Raw genomic sequence first — 5,509 nt, forward strand, 5'->3', positions numbered from 1 at the left:
CGCCCCCCACCCTCGTGGGCACCTCCCTTCTTTCCTGACGTGCACTCCAAGCTTTTCCGGTAGCTTTCCTTCCAAAAATAACTTCTCCAGTTGATTTCATTCCGTTTCGACTCCGTTTGATATCCCTTTTCTTTGAAACACTGAAATAGGCAAAAAAAACAGCAAATCTGGGCTGGGCCTCCGGTTAATAGGTTAGTCCCAAAAGTAATATAAAAGTGCATAATAGAGCCCAATATTGTCCAAAACATTAGATAACATAGCATGGAGCAATAAAAAATTATAGATACGTTGGAGACGTATCAGAGGGATGTCTATCTAAGTGAGAGTTCTTAAGTAATATGATTAATTGAACTTAAATTTATCATGAACTTAGTACTTGATAGTATCTTGCTTGTCTATGTTGATTGTAGATAGATGGCCCGTGCTGTTGTTCCGTTGAATTTCAATGCGTTCCTTGAGAAAGCAAAGTTGAAAGATGATGGTAGCAATTACATGGACTGGGTCCGTAACTTGAGGATTATCCTCATTGCTGCATAGAAGAATTACGTCCTGGAAGCGCCGCTGGGTGCCAGGCCTGCTGCAGATGCAACTGACGACGTTAAGAACGTCTGGCAAAGCAAAGCTGATGACTACTCGATAGTTCAGTGTGCCATGCTTTATGGCTTAGAACCGGGACTTCAACGACGCTTTGAACGTCATGGAGCATATGAGATGTTCCAGGAGTTGAAGTTAATATTTCAAGCAAATACACGGATTGAGAGATATGAAGTCTCCAATAAGTTCTACAGCTGCAAGATGGAGGAGAATAGTTCTGTCAGTGAGCATATACTCAAGATGTCTGGGTATTGCAATCACTTGATTCAACTGGGAGTTAATCTTCCGGATGATAGCGTCATTGACAAAATTCTTCAATCACTGCCACCAAGCTACAAGAGCTTCGTGATGAACTATAACATGCAAGGGATGGATAAGAAGAATCCCGAGCTCTTTGCAATGCTAAAGGCTGTGGAGGTAGAAATCAAGAAGGAGCATCAAGTGTTGATGGTCAATAAGACCACCAGTTTCAAGAAAAAGGGCAAAGGGAAGAAGAAGGGGAACTTCAAGAAGAACAGCAAGCAAGTTTATGCTCAAGAGAAGAAACCCAAGTCTGGACCTATGCCTGAAACAGAATGCTTCTACTGCAAGCAGACTGGACACTGGAAGCGGAACTGCCCCAAGTATTCGGCGGATAAGAAGGATGGCAAGGTGAACAAAGGTATATGTGATATACATGTTATTGATGTGTACCGTACTAGAGCTCGCAGTAGCACCTGGTTATTTGATACTGGTTCTGTTGCTAATATTTGCAACTCGAAACAGGGACTACGCATTAAGCGAACACTGGCCAAGGACGAGGTGACGATGCGCGTGGGAAACGGTTCCAAAGTCGATGTGATCGTCCTCGGCATGCTACCTCTACATCTACCTTCGGGATTAGTGTTAGACCTAAATAATTGTTATTTGGTGCCAGCGTTGAGCATGAACATTATATCTGGATCTTGTTTGATGCGAGACGGTTATTCATTTAAATCAGAGAATAATGGTTGTTCTATTTATATGAGTAATATCTTGGATGGTCATGCACCCTTGAAGAGTGGTCTATTTTTTGATGAATCTCGGTAGTAGTGATACACATATTCATAATGTTGAAGCCAAAAGATGCAGAGTTGATAATGATAGTGCAACTTATTTGTGGCATTGTCGTTTAGGTCATATCGGTGTAAAGCGCATGAAGAAACTCCATACTGATGGACTTTTGGAACCACTTGATTATGAATCACTTGGTACTTGCAAACCGTGCCTCATGGGCAAGATGACTAAAACGCCATTCTCCGGAACTATGGAGAGAGCAGCAGATTTGTTAGAAATCATACATACATATGTATGTGGTCCGATGAATGTTGAAGCTCGCGGCGGATATCGTTATTTTCTCACCTTCACAGATGATTTAAGCAGATATGGGTATATCTACTTAATGAAACATAAGTCTGAAACATTTAAAAAGTTCAAAGAATTTCAGAGTGAAGTTGAAAATCATCGTAAGAAAATAAAGTTTCTACGATCTGATCGTGGAGGAGAATATTTGAGTTACGAGTTTGGTCTACATTTGAAACAATGCGGAATAGTTTCGCAACTCACGCCACCCGGAACACCACAACGTAATGGTGTGTCCGAACATCGTAATCGTACTTTACTAGATATGGTGCGAACTATGATGTCTCTTACTGATTTACCGCTATCATTTTGGGGTTATGCTTTAGAGACGGCTGCATTCACGTTAAATAGGGCACCATCGAAATCCGTTGAGACGACGCCTTATGAACTGTGGTTTGGCAAGAAACCAAAGTTGTCGTTTCTTAAAGTTTGGGGCTGTGATGCTTATGTGAAAAAGCTTCAACCTGATAAGCTCGAACCCAAATCAGAGAAATGTGTCTTCATAGGATACCTAAAGGAGACTGTTGGGTACACCTTCTATCACAGATCCGAAGGCAAAACATTCGTTGCTAAGAATGGATCCTTTCTAGAGAAGGAGTTTCTCTCGAAAGAAGTGAGTGGGAGGAAACTAGAACTTGATGAGGTAACTGTACCTACTTCCTTATTGGAAAGTAGTTCATCACAGAAACCGGTTCCTGTGACGTCTATACCAATTAGTGAGGAAGTTAATGATGATGACCATGAAACTTCAGATCAAGTTATTACTGAACCTCGTAGATCAACCAGAGTAAGATCCGCACCAGAGTGGTACAGCAATCCTATTCTGGAAGTCATGTTACTAGACCATGATGAACCTACGAACTATGAAGAAGCGATGGTGAGCCCAGATTCCGCAAAATGGCTTGAAGCCATGAAATCTAAGATGGGATCCATGTATGAGAACAAAGTGTGGACTTTGGTTGACTTGCCCGATGATCGGCAAGCCATTGAGAATAAATGGATCTTTAAGAAGAAGACTGACGCTGACGGTAATGTTACTATCTATAAAGCTCGACTTGTTGCAAAAGGTTTTTGACAAGTTCAACGGATTGACTACGATGAGACCTTCTCACTCATAGCGATGCTTAAGTCTGTCCGAATCATGTTAGCAATTGCCGCATTTTATGATTATGAAATTTGGCAAATGGATGTCAAAACTGCATTCCTAAATGGATTTCTGGAAGAAGAGTTGTATATGATGCAACCAGAAGGTTTTGTCGATCCAAAGGGAGCTAACAAAGTGTGCAAGCTCCAGCGATCCATTTATGGACTGGTGCAAGCCTACTGGAGTTGGAATAAACGCTTTGATAGTGTGATCAAAGCATTTGGTTTTATACAGACTTTTGGAGAAGCCTGTATTTACAAGAAAGTGAGTGGGAGCTCTGTAGCATTTCTGATATTATATGTCGATGACATATTATTGATTGGAAATGATATAGAATTTCTAGATAGCATAAAGGGGTACTTGAATAAGAGTTTTTCAATGAAAGACCTCGGTGAAGCTGCTTATATATTGGGCATCAAGATCTATAGAGATAGATTAAGACGCTTAATTGGACTTTCACAAAGCACATACCTTGACAAAGTTTTGAAGAAGTTCAAAATGGATCAAGCAAAGAAAGGGTTCTTGCCTGTGTTACAAGGTGTGAAGTTGAGTAAGACTTAATGCCCGACCACTGCAGAAGATAGAGAGAAAATGAAAGATGTTCCCTATGCTTGAGTCATAGGCTCTATCATGTATGCAATGTTGTGTACCAGACCTGATGTGTGCCTTTTTATAAGTTTAGCAGGGAGGTACCAAAGTAATCCAGGAGTGGATCACTGGACAACGGTCAAGATCATCCTGAAATACCTGAAAAGGACTAAGGATATGTTTCTCGTTTATGGAGGTGACAAAGAGCTCATCATAAATGGTTACGTTGATGCAAGCTTTGACACTGATACAGACGATTCTAAATCGCAAACCGGATACGTGTTTACATTGAACGGTGGAGCTGTCAGTTGGTGCAGTTCTAAACAAAGCGTCATGGCGGGATCTACGTGTGAAGCAGAGTACATAGCTGCTTCAGAAGCAGCAAATGAAGGAGTCTGGATGAAGGAGTTCATATCCGATCTAGGTGTCATACCTAGTGCATCGGGTCCAATGAAAATCTTTTGTGACAATACTGGTGCAATTGCCTTGGCGAAGGAATCCAGATTTCACAAGAGAACCAAGCACAACAAGAGACGCTTCAATTCCATCCAGGATCTAGTCCAGGTGGGAGACATAGAAATTTGCAAGATACATACGGATCTGAATGTTGCAGACCCGTTGACTAAGCCTCTTCCACGAGCAAAACATGATCAGCACCAAGGCTCCATGGGTGTTAGAATCATTACTATGTAATCTAGATTATTGACTCTAGTGCAAGTGGGAGACTGAAGGAAATATGCCCTAGAGGCAATAATAAAGTTATTATTTATTTCCTTATATCATGATAAATGTTTATTATTCATGCTAGAATTGTATTAACCGGAAACATAATACTTGTGTGAATACATAGACAAACAGAGTGTCACTAGTATGCCTCTACTTGACTAGCTCGTTGATCAAAGATGGTTATGTTTCCTAGCCATTGACATGAGTTGTCATTTGATTAACGGGATCACATCATTAGGAGAATGATGTGATTGACTTGACCCATTCCGTTAGCTTAGCACTCGATCGTTTAGTATGTTGCTATTGCTTTCTTCATGACTTATACATGTTCCTATGACTATGAGATTATGCAACTCCCGTAACTGGGTGCTACCAAACGTCACAACGTAACTGGGTGATTATAAAGGTGCTCTACAGGTGTCTCCAGAGGTACTTGTTGGGTTGGCGTATTTCAAGATTAGGATTTGTCACTCCGATTGTCGGAGAGGTATCTCTGAGCCCTCTCGGTAATGCACATCACTTAAGCCTTGCAAGCATTGCAACTAATGAGTTAGTTGCGGGATGATGTATTACAGAACGAGTAAAGAGACTTGCCGGTAACGAGATTGAACTAGGTATTGAGATACCGACGATCGAATCTCGGGCAAGTAACATACCGATGACAAAAGGAACAACATATATTGTTATGCGGTCTGACCAATAAAGATCTTCGTAGAATATGTGGGAGCCAATATGAGCATCCAGGTTCCGCTATTGGTTATTGACCGGAGATGTGCCTCGGTCATGTCTACATAGTTCTCAAACACGTAGGGTCCGCACGGTTAATGTTTTGATGATGGTTATATTATGAGTTTATGAGTTTTGATGTACCGAAGGTTGTTTGGAGTCCCGGATGTGATCACGGACATGACGAGGAGTCTCGAAATGGTCGAGACATGAAGATTGATATATTGGAAGCCTATATTTTGATATTGGAAGTGTACCGGGTGAAATCGGAATTTTACCGGAGTACCGAGGGGTTACCGGAACCCCCCGGGGGCTTAATGGGCCATAGTGGGCCTTTGTGGAGAAGAGGAG

This window comes from Triticum aestivum, chromosome 7A (assembly GCF_018294505.1).
Source record: "Triticum aestivum cultivar Chinese Spring chromosome 7A, IWGSC CS RefSeq v2.1, whole genome shotgun sequence".
Taxonomy (NCBI): Eukaryota; Viridiplantae; Streptophyta; class Magnoliopsida; order Poales; family Poaceae; genus Triticum; species Triticum aestivum.